This window comes from Balaenoptera borealis, assembly GCF_965194805.1.
Source record: "Balaenoptera borealis genome assembly, chromosome: 7".
Taxonomy (NCBI): Eukaryota; Metazoa; Chordata; class Mammalia; order Artiodactyla; family Balaenopteridae; genus Balaenoptera; species Balaenoptera borealis.
Window position 1 is genome coordinate 126801907 of NC_138864.1, and position 22118 is coordinate 126824024.

The 22118-nt window shown below is 43.0% G+C and overlaps 1 protein-coding gene across 4 annotated transcripts in view; it reads left to right on the top strand.

The window, feature by feature from the left end:
• Nucleotides 1-22118, top strand: part of DPP6 (dipeptidyl peptidase like 6) — a 1033290-nt gene that overhangs the window by 431964 nt on the left and 579208 nt on the right. The gene's annotated exons all lie outside the window — the stretch shown is intronic.

A 22118-nucleotide genomic window follows, 5' to 3' on the forward strand; every position in this document is an offset into this window, starting at 1 on the left:
AAAGACTTCAGAGGTAGGAGCCCTGGTCTGGGAAGAGCCCACGTGCCGCGGAGCGGCTGGGCCTGTGAGCCACAACTACTGAGCCTGCGCGTCTGGAGCCTGTGCTCCGCAACAAGAGAGGCCGCGATAGTGAGAGGCCCGCGCACCGCGATGAAGAGTGGCCCCCGCTTGCCACAACTAGAGAAAGCCCTCGCACAGAAACGAAGACCCAACACAGCCAAAACTAAATAAATAAATAAATAAAAATTTAAAAAAAAATGGACGAGAGATTTGAATAGGCACTTTATAAAAGAAGATATACAAATGGTTAATAAGCACATGGAATGGTGCGCCATGTCATCAGTCATTAAGACGTGGCAGTTGAAACCATGTTGAGATACCATTTCTCAACCCACTGGAATTGCTATGATCAAAAAGATTGACAATGACAAATGTTAGCAGGAATGTGAAATGACACAAACTCCCATACATTGTTGGTGGAAGTATACAGTAGGTATGACTACTTTGGAGAACAGTCTGAAAGTTTCTTCTAAAGCTAAGTACATAGCTCCCAACTGAAATCTATTGCACTCCTAGGTATATACCCAACAGCAGTGAAAACCCAAGTCCTTGAAAAGACTTGTACAGGAGTGTTTATAACAGTCTTATTCATAGTACCCCAAAACTGGAAAGAGCCCAAATATCCTTCAAGAAGATAATGGAAAAATAAATTGTGCTATATTCATCCAATGAACTACTATTGGTAAGCGATGTTCAATGCCTACTGCACTGAGGGTGAATCTCAGGCATGAACCTCATGTCTGGCATGGATGAAGCCAGACGAAAAGGTACATGCTCGTAAGTTAGTATATAAGAAGTTCAAGAACAGTGAAAGAAATCAGAACAGTGGTTGCTTATAGGAAAGTCAGGGTGGAATTGACTTGGGAGGGGAAACAAAGGAAATTTGGGGGAGGCTGAAAATGTCCTAAATCTTGATTTGCTTATATACATTTGACTGTATATACCCAAATAAGTATATACATTTGTCAAAACTCAATGAAATGTACACTTAAGATCTGTGCATTTTGTTGTATCTAAATTTCATCTCAGTGGAAAAAAGGGGGCATGTCTTTTTTTTTTTTTTTTTTTTTTAGTTCCCCAGCCAGGGATCGAACCCATGCCCCCTGCAGTGGAAGCACAGAATCCTAACCAGTGGATGACCAAGGAATTCCCATGGAGGCATGTCTTGATATGTGCCTCCGTTATTTAAGCACATTAATGATAAAACTGGGTTACTCAGATCCTAGAGCATAGCCATGTGTAGGGACACCCTAAGATTCATAGGGTGCCCGAGGGTGTTGAAAGTCCCATGGTGAAGCTCAAAATGATCATTAGCTGTTGTTACTATCTCAGATTCTTACATACAATGTTGGTGTTCACCCAGAACAGCATGTGAGTGCAGATCGATAGCTAATGAGAAATGAGGCTTTCTCTCTTCAGACACTTTAAAAGAGCCCATTTTCTGGTTTTGTGCTTCGAAGACAAGCATACAATTCATTTTAGGAAACCGAATCCAGCTTTCTATAGCACAGAAGCTTTCATCTGATAGAGAATGAAAAATATCAATTAACCTATTAATTAACCCAGAGCAACTATTAGCCAGGGAGATCATCAAATTGCTTTTGCAAAGATTACCTGACAACAGACGAGCTGCGCAAGTAATTACTTCTGCCAACATCCGGTGTTCCTACTTTCCCTCTGAGATAGTTGAGAAAATTTGTATATCAGACAATCCTGATGCTTTCCTGAATGTTTCCTTCAGCTTGTAGAAGATTATATGTCTGTGTTTCAAAGATTTTGTTTTGTATTTGTCTTAGCAGTGGAGGAGGGGAGCTTCTGCCTGATCCAAGCATTGGTCTGCTGCCTCAGAACCTTTCCTGGGTTGCAGCTGCATGAATGCCAAGGCAGTGTCCACGGATACTTTACGAGTACACGCATACACACAATTTTCTAGATGGTTTCGGAAGGTTTGTAGACCCCCTAGAATTTTATCTGGTATCCTCTAGGGCCTTACTGTATTCTGGAGTAGGAGCCCTGTTTCTCATTTCTCATGCAGTTGCCTCTAAAGAATCCCAGACCGGGCTACTGTGGTGGCATCTGGATCGTGGGTCTGCACTGAGGAGGGTGTATGCGTGTGCTCGCTTGCTCAGCTCTGGGCAGGTGATGGGGTTGCCCGGAGAGTTTATCTCACAAGCCTTTGAAAATATCTCTCTTGGCCTCATTCTCTGCCTGTGAATTCAAGTAGGCGACAAGTGGATTTCTTCCCTCTTTCTGATCCTGTGTGGGAGCTACAGAAAAACGGTGTTTCTTCCTAGTTAGAAAGAAACGCCTTTCCCAAAGATGAATTCAGACAGCTTTATTTAATGGAAAAAATGTCTTGTCTGCCTCTAACTGCAGCCTTCCCTGGTGGCTTCTATCTGGCAAAAAGAAAAATTAGTCTCTTGGCCTGAAACAAGTCTTTGCCAAGACGCAGGACGGGAGAAAAGATAAAGGAAGGAAAAGGCAGGGAGAGGGCGGCTGAGGGCGGTTATTGCCAGGAAACCCAGCAGTCAGCACGTCGGTTCTGGAAGGTCTAAAGCTGGGACATTGAGGATCTCGACCCAGGAGTGTTCAGAGGCCACGTGGGGGGATGCTGAGACTCAAAAAGACGAGGCTTACGAACGGGGTGGATTCAGGGATGTACGTTACCTGTCTGAGCCTCAGTTTCTCCACTTGTAGATTAATTACACGAGGTGTTTTTCAGAGTCAATGTGAAAATATTCGTGAGAGTCTGACTTACTGCAGGAAGGCTGCTAATTGTTAGTTTCTCTTCCCTTAACACAAAGCTGAGCTGCAGAAAGCCTTCTGGCAGCAAAGGAGAAAGACCCAGAGAAAGGTATAGGTTTCTGCCCCAATTAATAGATGGATGTTTCACAAGAGCTATGTATTTCATAGGGAAATCTACAGATGGTTTGGAAGGTGATGCACCGGGAGGGATGGAAGAAAGGGCAGGAAAGGAAAGAGCAAGTCATGAGGGGGTTATGGATCAGATCACCTATCGGCTGAGAGCTCTGCAGGTTTCCTAGGAACACGAGGCGGAGATAGTGTCATCCAAATAAGAATAAGAGTGCTTCTGAAGTAAAATATGTATAGGCAAGGCTTGCAGTGTACAGCCCGGCACTGGCCCATCTCTACAGTGGGATTTCAGCGGGACTTATTCTTGGATAAAAATGCAAATGTCAGCTAATAGGTTGTGGGTTTTTAAAATAAATTTATTTATTTATTTTTGGCTGCGTTGGGTCTTCGTTGCTGCATGCGGGCTTTCTCTAGTTGCGGAGAGCAGGGGCTACTCTTCGTTGCGGTTCACGGGCCTCTCATTGCGATGGCTTCTCTTGTTGCAGAGCATGGGCTCTAGGCACGCGGGCTTCAGTAGTTGTGGCTCGCGGGCTCTAGAGCGCAGGCTCAGTAGTTGTGGCGCACGAGCTTAGTTGCTCCGCGGCATGTGGGATCTTCCCGGACCAGGGCTCGAACCCATGTCCCCTGCATTGGCAGGCGGATTCTTAACCACTGCACCACCAGGGAACCCCCAGCTAATAGGTTTTATTGGATCTGTATCTATATTTATAACAGGGTGAGAAGATTTATCTACTCCAGATAAATTGAAAATCAAGGCCCTTGTATTTCACAGTCGTGCGTGCATGCGTGTGTGTGTGTGTGGTGGAAATACAGTAAGGATGTTTGAGATCAGATTAAGCTTTGATAAAATTCCTTCCATTCAATGGTGAAGCAGGGCTGGGCACAGAGGCGAGGGAGACCTCTGCCCAGGCAGGGAGGGCATTTGAGCCCTCTTGTTGTTTAGAATTGCTGGTCTCTGGTCTACACAAATCCTTCTGACCCTTAATCGGATCTGTTATGCTTTCTCTATAGACAGACTTTTAGCCACTCCCCAGCCCCGTGGGTCAGGAGACAGAGGACAGAGCAGGTGTCTGGGTGCTGGGCACAGGCCTGCACCTCGAGTCAGGCAGGGCTGGGAGCGCCAAGGGAGCCTCATCGCCCACTTTCTCATGTCCTCTGGGGAGAACACGTCCCTTTCATCTTTTTGTTTCTTTTCACCTTCCACCTGCCCTCCCTGACTAGAGCATGCTTGTTCAGTCCCATCATAGTTTCCAGAACAGAAACTAGATGTTTCCAGGATTTTTACAGCCCAGTGCTTGCAAATTCTTTGGTTTCGTGATGCTTTCACACTTAAGAGACAACGTGGTAAACACTTAAAATCATACAGAAAAAACGATTGTCATGTGAGTTAGAACACCTGGTTTCTATACCTGATGAAAGCTTGTGGTATTATTTTATTCCTCTTAACTTCTCCATGTTTGTTTCACCACCTGCAAAATCGCAAATACCAATCCGCAAAATCAGAGTGGTATTATCTGCTCTCTTTACCAGTTTCCCTAAGGAGCCCATGAGATAAATATATGAAAACATATTGTGAAAAGCACGGTGTTATTTTCATAAGGCTCAAGCAAAACTAATTGTGTCTGAGATCTACAAATTGATAAAGGAAAGATGTATTCTGTGGTGAACTCTAACGTAGTATAATTGAAGTCTGACTAAGAGAAGAGAAATCACTTCCTGATGAATTATGAGACCTGATTTATGGAATCAATGATTGGACTTTTTTTTTTTTAAAGTCCTATAGTGGTAATAATTTATCTTGATTAGCAGAAAGGTTTCACAAACTATAATATGCAGAACATTGATCCGCTCCATAAGGGCACTGAGCTGGCCGCTCGGCACAAGCGAGGCATCCTTTGCTCCTCTGCTTGATGTGTTGCATCACAGTCTCGGGACAAACAGGTGCTGGATTTTACGGTCAGTCTGCAGGATTGGTGCAGAGAAATGAAGCGTGATATTTGAAGACACGTTTCCTCCGAAGATCTTGAAAACCTCTTGAACCAGACTCACCCATGTATCTATATCCTCCAGATGACAAAGCAAGTCAGTACAGATTTGGGGTTCGGTCCCCAACGGCTTTGCCTTGTCTTGCTCCTGCATTTACTTTTCTATCAGCTCAGGCCATAACCAAATAACAGAAGAAAAGTGTGAGGCTATCACGTCACGGTAGGACCCCTGTTAGAGTCATCATTGTCGGAAGAAGAGAAAATTAGAATCTGGGTTCTCAGTGGGTTGCCCTTGATTGACACCTGCTCACCCCCAGTCAATCCCTTAGTGTAGCAACGTTTTGTGAGGTTCTGGTGGGATCTTTGGAAGGGTACCAGGCTGGAATTGCCACCGTGTTTCCTTCTCAGCCTCACTTTATGCAAGGCAAGTGTATTTAGAAAATGCCAGGCATTTCTTTAACAGCAGACACCTGAGGATATTCTCACCCTTTCTCATGAATCTTCTCTATTGGCGCCTGGCCAGGTCCTCCCCTCCGGCCACCACCCTCCCCTGGCAGCATTGTTTCATCCGCCTGGGGTTACCTGCCTGTTCTGGCTTGAACTCACTCTGTCCTCAGAAGGCACATCTCCCACTCGGGACACTCAAATTCAACAGCGAGCACAAATGGGGAAGAAGTCAAATCAGGTATGAGGTGATGATTTCCACCCCTTGAGTAAGGAAGCCGGGCATGGGCCAACGGTTCGTGTAGTTTAATGGAATAAATGACAAAGCCAACAACCTTGTCTGGCTGCCCTTGGTTAGAAGAGACCCTTGACATCAACCCAATCCAATTGTTTTCTTGAACCTTAGCTTTTTCTCTCCTTTGTTCTCGAGAACAAATATTAAAGGTCAAACCACTTGACAGCATGTCTGGTTGTCATTTCCTAATGCACCCTTTTTAAAGGCTGAGAAGCCAAAGCATCGCTGGAAATTATGCATATTATTGGGCAGAAATGGAACTTAGAACAAGAACGGGTTGGAAAGAGGTTAAGAGCAGGGATAAAGTGTGGTCAAGAACTGCCCCACTTTTGGCATCTATCTAGATGATTCCTCCAGCTTCGAAGTAAATTCAGATCGTGTTATAGGGAAATGCAATGAAATAATAAATTAGATGTTAAATTGCTTTAATATGTATCTTGTTTTATTTTCCTAACAATGCAGTTTCTGTTTTTATCATCCCCATTTGAGAAATGAGAAAACAGAGACTAAGCAAGATTCATGCCACCCACCAAAAATCCCTGCAAAAGCTGATTCATCATGGAACTTGGATAGTAACTGAGGTCCAGCAGAAAGAGCGCAGGTCAGGGAGCTGCACTTGGTTATAGGAATATGTGCATTTTACCTATTATTTCAAGTTTTTTTGTATCATGCTTTATAAGAAATAGCAAAAGCTACAAATATATGGTATTTGTACAATGCAAATGAATAGAAACACATTCAAGTCGTTTTTTTTCAATTTTTCTTTTTCTTGATTTATTTTATTGAAGTATAGTTGATTTACAATGTTCTGTTAGTTTCCGTTTTACAGCAAAGTGATTCAGTTATACATACATACATATATATATTCTTTTCCATTATGTTTTTATTTTAAAATATTTATTTATTTAATTTATTTATTTGGCTGCGCCAGGTCTTAGTTGTATGCGGGATCTTTTAGTTGCGGCGTGTGGGATCTAGTTCCCTGACCAGGGATCGAACCCAGGCACCTTGCATTGGGAGCATGGAGTGTTAACCACTGGACCACCAGGGAAGTGCCTCCATTATGGTTTATTACAGGATATTGAATATAGTTCCCTGTGCTATACAGTAGGTCCTTGTTTTCTATCCATCCTATACATAATAGTTTGCATCTGCTAATCCCAAACTCCCAGTCCCTCCCTCCCTGCCCCCCCCCACCTGCCGCCTTGGCAACCACAAGATTGTTCTCTATGTCTGTGAGTCTGTTTCTGTTTCATAGATAAGTTCATTTGTATCATATATTCAAGAAAGAGTGTTTGATGATGCCCACCACTTTAAAGTATGTAGAATGGGGGCACATAGTTAAGAAATGTGCAGATGTTTTGCTGTAACAAATAATGTGCATTCCTGAAAATCAGCACATTATGCACAATCACACAATAAAAGCTACAGGATTTATGGGGAAAATGGGGTTGTGGACAAAACACTCAAATACTCTGCCAGTGACACAGAAAGACAGGAACCTACTAAAAATGGTAGAACAGTTTTTTTTTTTTTTTTTAATAACTACTTTATTTATTTATTTTTGGCTGTGTTGGGTCTTCGTTTCGTGCGAGGGCTTTCTCTAGTTGCGGCAAGCGGGGGCCACTCCTCATCGTGGTGCGGGGGCCACTCTTCATTGCGGTGCGCGGGCCTTTCACTATCGCGGCCCCTCCCGTTGCGGGGCACAGGCTCCAGACGCGCAGGCTCAGTAGTTGTGGCTCACGGGCCCAGTTGCTCCGCGGCATGTGGGATCTTCCCAGACCAGGGCTCGAACCCGTGTCCCCTGCATTAGCAGGCAGATTCTCAACCACTGTGCCACCAGGGAAGCCCGGTAGAACGGTTTTATACATGTTAAATGGTTAAGAAGGGCAGGCAAACTATAGTCTATATGGTATTTGACCTTGAGAAAGACCAGGAGCTTGTCTGGGGAAGTGGGCACTGGGAGGGTGGTAGCTTGTGAGTTACCGTGGAGATGGACAGAGCATTATCTGAAATCAGACGGAAGACCGTGACACAGGTCATCGGTGGGTGTGGTTCACAACAGGTGGCGGACTGGGGTAGCAGCGCTGTTTGGGGCTGTGTGTGTGTGTTTCATGTGTTCCTTCAGCCTCGATGCAGCTGCACACAGTTTTCTACATTCATCTAGCAGTTCTCACCAACGAAGTCACACATGAGCAAACATGAAATTAGTGTTATGCTCAGATCGTTCCCGAATACATCAATTACATTGGAACAAAGTCACGTTTTCGAAACAAGCATTTTAACAGAACTGATCGCATGTAGGTTCTCCCTCTGAGGAGTTTACGAACCTGTTCAGAATAAAATGTGGATAAAGAAGAAAGGCTGAATTACGAAGTGCCAAGCTGAATGCACAGGTGTCTCGGCCAGGGAAGGATCAGTCAGGGGAGTTTTCGGAAGAGAGATCTGCTCGGGGACAAATGGGAAATGAGAGATTTGGGCAAAGCTAGAGTGGCCATGGTGACCTTGAGGAGCATCACGATAAAGGAGGCAGGTTTAAGAGTGTGGGAACGCGTGGAGTCTTCTGCACGGACTGAGGGAGGAATATTTGCAGAATTCATGCCATCATTCTGTCTTCTTTAGCTCATCTTGGTCATTTCAACAGTCTTTGTTGAGTTCCTGCTAAGTGCCAGGCAGTGTTCACAGCTGAGGACACGGCTGTAAACATGGAAGGCAAAGTATCTGCCCTAAGGAGCTTACGTCCTGGAAGAGGAGACAAACAACATCAAAGCAAGGAAACAAACAGCGCAATGTCAAATAGAATTAAGGGCTTGCGAGTCAGTGAAGCAGAATTAGGGGAGTGGGAATGATGGTTTGTTTGGGAAGGTGGCAATTTGAGAGCAGGCGGCCAGAAACCTCTTCTCTGAGGTATGGACATTTGAATAGTATGTGGCCCATGTGGAGTGGGGATCAGGTCCAGAAACGTTGGTCCAGGCAGAGGAAACATCGAAAGTAAAGATCCTTAGACATCGGAGGCAGACAGCGGAGTGGGACGGGGGATGGGGAGAGGGAAACAGTGTGAGAGGATGTTGAAATAGCAGGGGCCAAACCCCGGAGGGGACTGGAGTTCATGGTAGGGAGTTAGGGTTTTATTCTAAGTTTCATGAGAAGCCACTGGATCCTTTTAAGCAGGAGTTTGTCATGATCTGATTCACATTTTTTAAAAGGTCATTGTGTTTGTACATGGAGAATAGCTTTCAGGGGGTAAGACTGGAATCGCAACAACCAGGTAGGGGCAAGGTGATGGTGACTTGGACCAGGGTAGTAGATATTAAGTGAGGTTAAAGGAGGGAGAGGAGGAAGGAACGAAAAGAGAGAGCTGGATTCAGGGGATGTTTTGAAATGAAAGCCTTCAGAATGTACTCATAGATTGGATGTGAAATATGAAAGAAAGTGTAAGTCAAGGATCGCTTAAGCTCCCTCTTCCCCCCAGCCACTAAGTAGATGTAGTCTGGTTTCCTTTGACGTGGGTGACTGTTAGAGAAATAGTGGTACAGGCTCAGTTGTCTCCCCTCAAAATGGAAGCCGAACCCCAGTACTTCAGGATGTGACTGTATTTGGAGATAGAGCCTTTAAAGAGGTGATTAGGTAAAATAAGGCCATTAAAGTGAGCCATAATCCAATGTCAATGATGCTCTTATAAGAAGAAGAAATTTTTTAAAAAAGAAGAGGAAGAAGAAGAAGAAATTTAGACACCCAATGAAACCCCAGGAATGCACACTTTGAGAGAAAAGACCATGTGAGAACGCAGCAAGAAGGTAACCACCTGCAAACCAGGGAGAGGGGCCTCAGGAGAAACCAAAGCTGCCAGCACCTTGGTCTTGGATTTCCAGCCTTCAGAGCTGTGAGAAAACAAATCAACAAATTTCTTTTGCTTCAGCCACGCAGTCTGTGGTATGTTGTCATGGCAGCCTCAGCAAACTAATACGGATAGTTTGGGGACAGGAAGAGGGAAATCCAGGGCCCTCTTTTAAATATATTAAAAAGGTAACAAGTGAAACTCAAGGGAAAAAGAAAACACAAAACTGTAGGTTAAGCTGACATGAGACCTAACCAGAGCAAGTCATTTTATTGGGAATCAAAAGTCATATTTGTAGGTAGCGATGCAGTTTTTCTGATTTAGTACTAAATATCTTCAGTTATTTTCTTGGAGCCCTACTTAACTTCTCAGTATATCCTTGTGGTTTAACTGTATTTTTCACCCATTGACACAGGCTAAGATCAATGTAGCAAAAGAGAAATTGTGGTTTATGAAAGTTTCTGTCTTGTTAGGTATCAACCGTGGGAAAAATCCCCCCTTGAATAGTCTGGTCCAAGAATCTGCTCAACCAGTTAGGAGGTATTTAGCCAGGAACTATGGCCTTGTTGACTCCCCAGCACCTCAGTTCTATAAGCTCTCTTTCCAGTTTGGGAAGGAGTCAGGCAAACACAGGAACCTGTTTAAAGAAAACAGTCCTCTGCTCAATATTATGTAACAACCAAAATGGGAAAAGAATTTGAAAAAAAATAGATACACGTATATGTATAACTGAATCACTTTGCTGTACACCTGAAACTAACACAACATTGTAAATCAACTATACTCCAATATAAGACTAAAGTTTAAAAAAATTAAATTAAATTAAATTAAAAATAAAGACTATTAAAGAGCTACCATTAAAACATGGGGAAAAAAAAGAAAGAAAATAGTCCTGATGTTGACAACCAATAGACAGTCTAGGATAAGAAACCAGTCCCTCTGCCTTTCTTGCAGTTATTGTCTGTTACAGGAGAAAAGTCATTGGAAGAATAAGAATTACTGGAAGAACAAAAGGGAAAGGATTCCATAGACACTATGATGTGACACAGAGTGGGTCCCCTCAAGGGAATTAAGAAGGTCAGCGCATGAGTCAATCAGCACGTTTTCCTCTTACCAGGGTAAAGTCTTCACCTGCGAAGGTCAGATTAGGAAGCTGGTCAGAACAGATTCAGTTCTTTATATACATGACCAATTTTGAATTCCATACCCGTTTGGGGGAAACAATCTGAGTACTTGTCACCTCAATGATAGAAGCTAGATCAGCCTCCCACAAGCTTGCAGCTTTGGAAGATGGGATGGAAGGAAATAGACACCAAGATGTGCGGTCACATGACATTTGGACTAATAGGTTTCCACTGTACGTGGGTGTGTCATTAATTCTACACATCTATTTCTGCACCTCCTCCTACAATGCCTCCCCTGTGCTAGCCTCAGACCAAGTACTTATGGCTTTCCAAGCAGTCCTGTGATGTTCCGTTTTTGGAGGTCTGTGGGGACTGTGTGCTATAAAAATAAAGAAAATAACTTGCATGACCAACTAGAGCTCCCAAGAAGCCCTGCTCTTTGTCACAATTAAGGCTCATTCAGGTTATGTCGTGCTGAAAAATGGCCTCTTCAAGGAGTGTGAGATGTGCATTTTATTTACAGGCACATCTCAGAGATGTTGCAGGTTCTGTTCCAGATCCCAATAAAGAGAGTATCACAAAAAAACTAGTCACACAAATTTTTTGGTTTCTCAGTGCTTATAAAAGTTATGTTTACACTATACCGTAGTCTGATAAGTGTGCAATAGCATTATGTCTAAAAAAACAATATCCATTCCTTAATTTAAAAGACTTCAGTGCTAAAAAATGCTAGCCATCATCTGAGCCTTCAGTGTATTGTAGTAGTAACATCAAAGATCACTGATCACAGATCACCATAACAAATATAATAATAATGAAATAGTTTGAAATAATGCAAGAATTACCAAAATGTGACACAAAGACATAAAGTGAGGAGATGCTGTTGGAAAAATGACACCAATAGACTTGCTCGATGCAGGGTTGCCACAGCCTTTTAATTTGTAAAAAAATGCAATATCTGTGAAGTTCAAGAAAGCAAAGCAGGGTGGTTAAGACTCAGCTTCAGAGTCACAAAGATCTGAGTTTAATCCTTGTTCAACCTCTAATTAGCTGTTACCTTGGACAAGTTATCTATCTCCCTAAGCCTATTTCCATTTGAAAAATGGGAAATAACAAAATTTGTCTAGTAAGGTTGTTGTGAAGATGCAAATTGTATTATCAAAAGCTTAGCATGCTGCCTGGCACAGAGTAAAGAGGGCACAATTTGGTTTCTGTGATGCTGGTGATCATGATGAAGATGATGATGGTGATGACGAACCTGGTGATGATGATGATGATAAAGAAGACAATGTGATGATGAAGATGATGATGATGAAGCTTATGAGTGGTGATAATGATGAAAATAATAATATGATGATGATGTGATGTTAATTGTGATGATATGATGGTCATGACACGATTATGATGATGATGCTGGTGGTGGTGATGATGACCGTGTGATGGTGATTGTGATGGTGATGATGGTGATGATGAAGTTGACGATGGTGCTGATGATGATCTTGAACTGAACAAAGTTTCTCTGAAATGAAATATAGCGCTGCCTTTTCATATCATTGGGCACATAGAAGGCCCTCTTAGGACATGTCCCTGCTGTGGCTCGTGCCACTCAAGTCCTTGGTATGCTTTCTAATAAGAAAGAGAAGTTACTTAAATTCATTTTACAGAAATGCACCGTCTCATATTCCCTCACATAATATAAGGCCAAGAAATAGAGATGTAGACAATTGTGTTGTAACTTTTAGTAACTTTGTTGGATCAAAATATTCATTATTACTGTACCATAGATGGTATTAGCAAGTACCAACAAAACCTTAAGTGATAATGTAGCCCACTTACAGAAAATCAGCTTAAAATTACTGCTTTGCCCAGGGGAATTTCTTGGATCAGAAAAGGGAGATAAGAAAAAGAAAAATATTTGATTCTATTATGGTGTATTTCTTAGGGGGTTTTTTGTATTTCTTTTTAAAAATATGTACAAGTGAATAGTCTTTCAAACCTCAAACTTTTTCACTCTGGCTTCTCATTGTTACTTTGATTGCTTGGCCTTATTTTGATCCTATGTTTAGCAAGAGATAAGAAAAGATAAAGGGCAAAAACAAAGACCGTTCCCTGAAAGTGCAACATACACAGTGGCATGGTCTAGAGGTAACTTGAGTGGCCACATGTGAGGTATGTCTCTGTAACTGCCAAACCATGAAGAGAAGTTACAGACTTGTGCCCCCGCCCACCCCATGCCTGTGGGGAGCTGGCTGGGATGAAATTTCAGGAGAGATGATACTCTTTTTCCTCCTTGGGCATCTGTGGGTGATTCACTAAAGCAGACCTGACTTGGAGCTCCTCAGTGGTGCTATTCAATGCAGGCTGGTTGCAGGATTGAAGGTATAAAAGAACAAATGAGACAATCATGGGCATGCCTGCAGTATGGAAACATCCTTGAAATCAATCTGTCCTTTGGAGGAGCTTGGAAGAGTCAAGGTCTTGTTCACCAAGGCTCAGGCTCTGAAAGAAGGAACATGGAAGATTATTTGTCCTTTCTGGACACGGGGTCAAAGATGTCTTCGACTGCAAGACCATTGGTTAACCAACAGTACTTCCTAGGTTTTATGTTTAAAACAACTCACCCTGAGAGTCTGCAGAAGTCATTCAGCATATCTGAGCCTAATTTCACATTTGTTGAATAAGTAGATTCAACCAGAAGTTCTCAAAGTGTTTCCGAGGACCCTGGGGACACCCCTGACCTTTAATAGGAGGTCTGAAAGGTCAAAACTATTTTCATAATAATACCAAGATTTTATTTACCTTTTACCCTTTCATTCTTTCATGCGTATGAAAAATTCATTAATTTAGTTTTAGAGTCCACATTGCAAATAACCTTGTCAAGTTTTGATGTAGTATCAAAGAAGAGTGTCTGCAATTATTTTAAAAGGCAATTAAAATAGTGCCCCCTTTTTCCAACTACATAAATGCACGAAGCAGATTTCCTTCATATACTTGAACCAAAATAATACATTGTAACAAATTGAAGGCAAAAGCAGATGTCAGAATCCAGTTTTCTTTTATAAAGGCAGATATTATTGAGGTTTGCAAAACTTTAAAACAATGCCATTCTACTAATTTATTTTTTGTCTTGGAAGATATACCTATTTTTCATAAAATATTTTAATTATTTTGACACATAATAGGTTTTATTTTAAATAAATCCATAAATATATATTAAATTTCTTATTTAACTTTTATATGTATAACCAGAATATAAACACATAAACAAAACATGTAACCAAAAGCTCTTTGATGTTCTCAGTAACTTCTCAAAGTGTAAAGAGGTCCTGATTAGAAAATTTTTGAAAACCACTGGATTAGATGATTAACTCTATAGTCCTTTTCCAGCCTGAAAGTTTTTTTGGTTCTTAAAAATGCCCAGACCCTGCTGTGTTCTATGAGGAATAGAAGTGATTGTCTTTGCCCTCAGTGTTGCCTCAACATTGTTAGGGAGACGAGCAACTACATGAAGGAGGTAAAGTAGACAGCCCAGCATCAAGGCCTAAATTGTGTGGTTCAGACTCAGGGAACTGTCAGAAGAGGGTTTGGGGAAAGTGGCTTTTCCCTTTATCTCAGTGATTTTCTCTGTGATGACACACTATGCTCTGAACAGTGTATTTTCCACAAAATGCATCTATATTTTATTAAGAAACTTTCTATTGGTGCCAATTATTATCTCAATAATCTTATTTAAACTCACAATGCTGGACCTGGTGACATGAATTAGCTACATTAGAACTTTTGAAATCACCTTGTTTGTTGATTATTTTGACACAAGACTGGGTCATAGCACTAGACAAGGCAGATTAGCAGATGAAAAGTTGGGCCTTCGAGACAGTCAGACCTGGGGTGACAGCTGACCCAACCTCTTCTATCTACAAGATTCTCAGCAAATCTTCTACTCCATGAGTCTTTTTTAAAAATCTGTAATTTGGGGATGTTAACTAACATTTTTAAATCCCCTACAATATTCCTTTTGCTCTAAAAGATACTTTGTGTGAGTTAATGAGTTAATTCTCAAAAACACCCCACTAAGGTAACACTGTGATCCTCATTCTACAAATGGGGAAAGTGAAGATTAGAGAATTAGGGCTAAAACCACACAGTTGGTAAACAGAGAGGCTAGTGTTTCAATCCAAGCTGTCTGATCCTAAAGCTTGTGATTTATTTTCCCTATATTGAACTCATTCCAATGGTCACCTTTTAGAGTTCTTGGGATAATTGAAAAAAGCAACACTTGCAAAGAGCCCAGTACAATGCCAGGGGCATAGTGGGTGTTACCAAACCAAACTTGGGTCCACTCGCCCACATGCAGTAAAGCCAATCTACTGACACCAGGCTGTGGTGAAGGAAAGTACAGCATTTATTGCAGGCGCCAAGCAAGGAGAATGGGCAGCTCATGCTCAAAAGACCCGAACTCCCTGATGGCTTTCAGGGAAGGGGTTTTAAATGCAGTGTGAGGGAGGGGGCTGCAGGGTGCATCATCAGCTTGTGCACAATCCTCAGATTGGTTGGCATCAAGGTGAAGTTTCAAGCATCATCAACCTTCTGGTTTCAACCAGCCTAGGGTCTATATTCTTGAAGTCACAGTTTTCATCTGGTTCTGCTTCCTGTAAAAACAACTTAGGAATGTGTGTCAGGCCTTTATCTACATCTTTCAGGGAACTGGGAGTTCAGTGACTCTGCTATGTGGCTGGTTTATAGTCTAAATTGTTACCAGTTTCCCAGCCCAACAGCTATTCTTTGTTTCTATTGTACGTCTTCACATTCCTAATCATTTACTCTTGAGCCAGCCTTTTAAAACTCAAGGGAGGCCTGGGAGACTAAAGCAAAAGCATTTTACTTCAAAGGACTGGGGCCCAGGGGCTTGTACACATTTTCAAAGGTGCTCAGTCAGTCTTAGTTCCCATGCCCTGCCCTTCTCCTGGTCACACTACTTTGTAGAATCAGATGGTACCATCAGAGTAGGTTTAGCCACATAGAACCCAAGAGAACAAGTTTGCATAGATGCAGTGGATTCTAGCTCTTAGAATGCTTGATGCACATTTGCTGATTAATTTACAGTTAGGGACTTGCTATTAACTTTCCTGTGGTGAGGTAAGGGACAACTTCCTCAATTTCTCTGGGCTTTGATTTTCTTTTCTTTAAAAGTGTGAGTTTGGACAAATTTACCCTAAGATCTATACAGATCTATACAACCTAGCCAAGTCTGTATTGTACTATTGCTCAACTTTTTAACAAACTTAGAAGTTCCCAGAAGTAATGGTGTTTTAGTATTTGAATGCACTCCCCAAATCCCAGAGGTAATATTGGAAATCTGCATTGCAATTAAGGAAATGTGATGTGTAAGAAAAGCAGTAAGATACACCTGTTCTTTCACAATTCCTAGGCATATGAGAAAAAAAATAATTGATGCTATAAAAATGACTTCCTTCCTCCAGTGTCAAACCCTAAATAATGAGAAATAATACAAAGGAAATATGTTTCCTGTTAGTAAATAGAAAGAATGACTGTCCTAACAGCCGTTATTTGGGTATGTTTTCAACCGCAGGCTAACCACAAAGGCTTTTCATTTCATGCTTCTTTTTATGATTATCTAAGTCTCATTTTCCCTTCAGATTAAAGAGGGAAGATTAAATTCATGTTGAAAGAGGAACATGTTTTGCTCTTACCATATTCACCATGTTATGTGACTATTAAGTGTATTTAATCCTGTTGTTATTCAGTTAAAGACGAAGTGTCGTCACCCAGTTTTGCAGCCTGTGCTGTTGTTGTCAATCTGATCAGGCCAGGTTTCTATACGGGAATAATGTTTTCCACCAACTTAGAAAATCTGATCATTACTGTTTATGAACTGATAATACAGGAGAACCCATTTAGAAAGGATAGAAGGAAAAAAATCACTTTCCTAAAGAAAAGTGAAATACAATACATGTAGGCCATCAAGTAAGAACTCAGAATCATGGAATCTAGAAGCTGGGGAGGCCTGAGAACCATCCATCCAGGCCTTCCAAGTACCTGGAGGGGAATGGCCGGTCCAATCGCCCAGCTCCCAGAGCTGTTCAGGTCAGACGGAAACGTCCAGTAAGTTCCGGGTCAAAGGCACATGAGGTTTTTTTCCCTGGGAGAGGAAGAAGCTGAGACCAGCCTTGCTATGGCAAAGTTTGCACTAAGACATCAAAAGGGGAAGTCAAGTGAAGGCATGCTGATTCAGGGGAGGGGATGGTTTTGCCTCCGTGTAAACAAGGGTGCTGGTGTCCCCACTCTTTGTGTACCTGTTGAGGAATTCCACCCTGGCTCCGGAGCTCATCCTAATCCCAACACACAAAACTCGGAAGAATGGGGCCCTGCAACGCTTCAGCACGTGGGTTTCCTTCTTCATCCTGAACACTGCCCCGACCCCTGTGGACCATCTCTCCTTTTACTGAAAACCTCCATTTCCAAAAGATAGGGGGGTTATGAAGTGGACAAGATATACTGCGGCAATAATGAGCTGGGATTAAGGACTGGGTTCATGGTCATCCTCTTAAGCACTTTCCTGGGAAGTTTCCATGGTCCCCGGATGTCTGTTTCTGTTTTCCCAACTCAGAAGTTACATCTCTTCTGATCAGAGGGAAGACACACAGCTCAAAGATTGAAGCTCCAGTCTATGTAAATGGCTTATTGTCCGTTTATTTTGTGTCTACTGAGTTTAAGGATTCAGCGACACCCCGCTTATCTATCAATCCAGCGAGACGGGCCAGGGCTGCCTCTTCCTGGGGTAGCAGACTGGGAGGGGGCAAAGATGAAGTGGTGCCACTGGTTGCAACAAGCAGGAAACGTGTTGAAATTGGAATGGGCAGGGGGTGGAATGGGATTCTCTTTAGTCAGGATACAGAACAAGCTAGGAGAGCGAGAAGCAGGACACAAAGAGGCCGGCAGTGACCAGGAGGCCTCAAGACAAGGCCTTGAGGGACAGGAGACCCTTATCATTTCAACAACCCAACTCCCTCCACTTACCGTGGGTGCTGGAGACCAATCAGACAGGCTTTCCTATTTACAGGGAATGCACCTGCTCAGTGGGGCCAGCAAGTGCCATGACCACCACTGAGACAGAGAAACTCCTTCCTTGGCATTTATAAGAGGGTCCCAGAAAAAGCCACAGGGCCAGCACTAGACACGAGACATCAGGCTGCCATTCCCTTAAAATGACACAAAAATGTCTCAAACGTTGGATCTGAAAGTACAGTCAGCATCCCCTGAAAGAAAGGAATCTAACGAAGGCGGACGGTATGATTCAGTGCGGCCTGGAGATACTTCTGTGTCCGGGATCACTGCATAGACTTGCCTTCTGGAAAGACTGACTTATTAATGTGATGCTTTGGATAAAGTGTGTAATCAAAATGCTTAGGTGAAATCGAACGACCACCATAGTGAGTTTCCTGGTTTGAAGTAAAATGTTCTTGAAAAATCCCTCTACATCCAGCATCTTGATAGACTCTATATATCTCTCTCCCTGGACAGATGAGTAGCTTCTGGAGAAGAAACAGCCTGATTTATTCACCTGCAAATCCCCAGCCGCTAGCACAGGGTCTTGAACTGATCTAAAGGTCTACATAAGTGTTCTGCATCTTCTGCTGAAATAGGCCTGCATGCTCCATCCATTCTTGACAGGGCTCTCCTAATATTTACTTTTAATTAAATGGAATGTTCATCAAAGTGAAAAACATGCTTCACTTAGTACGTTACCTCAGACCACAGAGAACGCACCTCTGTTACTTCTTATGGCCCTTTTGGGACAGCTGGGGATTTAGTTTCATATCCTTTATTAGTATAATCGAAACGGACATTAATCCAAAGGGAAGCATTTTGAACACTGCCTGGGTAAAAACTCCACGGAGGAGGTCTGACCAGTAGTGCGCTGGCTACTTCAGTTTCACCTAAAGATTCATTGCTAAGCACGCAGCCAACTTTCCCTTTTCTTATTTGGAATTGGATTTTAGAAATTTGGGGATCTCCAGAATTTCATTGATGTTCATTTCAAAATCCCCATTGTCGGTGAGCAGTGCGGGGGATGGGGGAATGAGGAGTGTTAATGAGAGGAAACATACATAGGTGTTTAAAGTGCTCAGGAAAGAGCCAGAGAAAGAGCCATAGACAGGTGAGAGGTGACCTTGACAGTGACCTCCCCTGGACCTACGTCTGTAACAGAACAAGGAGCTGGCAGGTGTTCCTCCGGTGTCCTGATGCTGCAGCCAAGCTACTCCCATCACAAGCCTCTGCTGCCCCGACACCCAACCCTGAAGCCCACCCGCCCTCAGGTCTGCAGAGGTTTCTGTTCATGGAGCCCCCAGAACTTCTGCTTTGTAAGACCTAGCTCTCCAAAGCAGAAGCACAGAGAGTCAAGTGCCATCAAGCAAATGAACCCTTTTCATTTTGTCCCCACGAAGGCTCTTTTACCATTTTCCTCACAAAGGACTTCTTTTTTTGGGGGGGGGTGATTTTCTTTTTTCTTTGTTTTCATTTACTTAGTTTATATATTGGTGTATATTTGATTTACAATGTATTAGTTTCAGGTGTACAGCAAAGTGATTTAGTTATACATATACATGTATCTATTCTTTTTCAGGTTCTTTTCCCATATAGGTTATTACAGAGTATTGAGTAGAGTTCCCTGTGCTATACAGTAGGTCCTTGTTGGTGATCTCTTTTAAATAGAGTAGTGTGTATATGTCAATCCCAAGCTCATAATTTATCCCTCCTCCCCACCACCTTTCACCTCTGGTAACCACAAGTTTGTTTTCTATGTCTGTGAGTCTGTTTCTGTTTTGGAAATAAGTTCATTTGTATCATTTTTTTAGATTCCACATATAAGTGATATCATATGATATTTGTCTTTCTCTGTCTGACTTACTTCACTCAGTATGATAATCTCTAGGTCCATTCGTGTTGCTGCAGATGGCATTATTTCGTTCTTTTCATGGCTGAGTAATATTCCATTGTTTATATATATACACCACATCTTCTTTATCCATCCGTCAATGGACACTTAGGTTGCTTCCGTGTCTTGGCTATTGTGAATTAATTTAACCTCATTTGTCTAGAATATACAGGAGTTCCATTGATCTGTGACCACAACAACTATTTGGTGCTGTTTATCTCTCCCACTTCCTTTGTCCCAAGGATCTTTTGATCTGTATCGTTCTTTGTCCAGTCACCTTGAAATTCCCAGTCCCAGAGGGTCCTCCCTGTTCAGCTCAGCCTCTCTGCCATGAGCTGGGATGCCCAACTGTACAGTGAAGGAAGCAGAACAGAGAACGGGGCGCGGTGGGGGGGGCCCCCAGATGTGCGGGGAAGAGCTTTAGGTGGAAGATCAGGGCTAGAGGAGCCAGCCCCCGCCCCCAGAGACAACAGAAGTTCATGACGAGACGCAGCTCGTGTCACAGCCAGCTGTGCCAGCGAGCCATCCGGGCTGTGGAGCAAGGCAAGGGCTTCTCTCCCTGCTATGATGACCGTTAGCTTAACATCTGTCAAGTGGCCGTTACCCACACCGGGGGGCAGTGCTCCTTCTATACTGAAGCGAAATACAGTCTTATCGGTGGATAACGATCGGTGGAACAATGCCCCTCATTATGGAAGATTACAGAAAGAAAAGAGAACAAGTCATTGTGTTCACCTTTCGTGGATTATCTGATTACATCCACTTTTATTAATAAACAACAATTTGAAAGTGAAGTATAAACTTTGGGCTTTTTTATGTAGAAGAGATTGGGGGAGTGGGATGGCTTGTTCTTTAGCATGATTTCTCTCGAGACATAGCCTGGACAGTATAGTCAATTCGGCACGAGTAGAAAAACGTAGTTATAGCAGCACTAACAATTAGGAGAAAAACTGCACTCTCCATGGAACAACCCTAGGTGCTTCTCTATAAATGTCTGTCCCTGCCTCCACTGCTCCTTGCAGGAAGCGAGGAAGCCAGATAACAAGAAGGTCTCGTTAAGGGTGAGCGGTGCCGCGTGGTGGTGGGGGCCGCGGTGGGTGAGGCGCTAGCTCCCTCGCCGATGCCCAGAAGCCCTGAGAACTCAGGGTCCTCAGCAGGAAACGTACAGGCTGCTTTGTCATCTGCCAGCACCTTTTCAACTGCAGAATCCTGCGGTCGTGGCCCCGTCCCTTTCCTTCATCCAAAGCTCCTCACTGTGAAATGGAAACCTTCTTGCCAGGTTCCTAAGTTCCGATCGGCATGTCCATGGGGTTCCACGGTTCCTCACACAGAACCCTCTTCTCCAGTCTGGGCAACACCAGTAAAATTATCACACGCAAGCAGGCCAGCCAGTTTCCCACTGCAGGGATGCAGGAGCCATTTCCACCTGGAGCTGGTCTTGTGCGCAGGCCAGCTGCTCTATGAGAGGAGATCCGTCCACTCGGCCCTTGACCATCTGCACGCCTACCGACAGCTCCAACCTGCGGTCGAGGGCCAGCTTTGACCTCTTGGCACCCAGAAGCATTAGGCCCTAAATTTTAGTATTTACTGAATTGGGATTCTTCCATACACATAAGAAAAAGATCTAATTCTTCAATGAATTAAATGCGGACATGCAAACTAAGATTTTTTTTTTCCTGTCCTCAGACACTAGTTACCAAAATCTGTGAGACTGTCTTGATTTTTCACTTACTTTCATTGTAAAAGCATCTCAGTGCCTACATGTACGTTAGATTCCAAACCTGGCTCTGGGAAATCATGGCTATAATTTTAACCCTAGTGAGTTCTGAAGTCACTGCTTTTCTTGTATTTTATTACAAAATGTTAGGAATAAATTTTTTTTAATTAAAACTGACCTTTTTTTTTGGTGATACACAGTGCTTTATCTCCATCACCGTTACCATACTTTGGCATCTTCCCAGGCCACTGAGCCACATTTCTGGCAAACGTGATCATCCGAGGGTTGTGGTCAAAGATGGAGATAGACTCTGACCACTCTCCCCGCAGGCCTTCGGTTCCCCTGATTGTCTCTGGGCACACCTGCCCCAGGTGCGTGCTCATGACCGAGGCTAGCAGCTGTGTCTCCAGACGTGGAGATCTCAGAGGTCACGTTCTTCTGTGGTCCTCACATGGGTAAATCGCCTGATTTGTTTTCTAGGAGACCTATTGATTTGGACCTTTCTGCCCTGAGCCATTTGTTTCGGGGCTTGTTACACTGTAAATAAATTAATTGCTCCTTCATAGTAAATGTTAAAATTGTTAAGAATAATCAAGCCAGTGAGGCTGTTCCCCTCTTCTTGTGAAGGACTCGGTCTGTGATCATGGCCCTTCTTCCTCCCCATCTCACTGCCCCAGTCCACGCTCTCTACAGCTAATAGCTCTGAATTCAGAGCACAGTTTGAAAACTCTTAGGAATATAGACTCTGCTCCTGTAGCTCTGATATCTGAGATTTGTCAGCCTTTGCTGGTGTCTAGGAAATCAATGTTTAACCTGGAATGG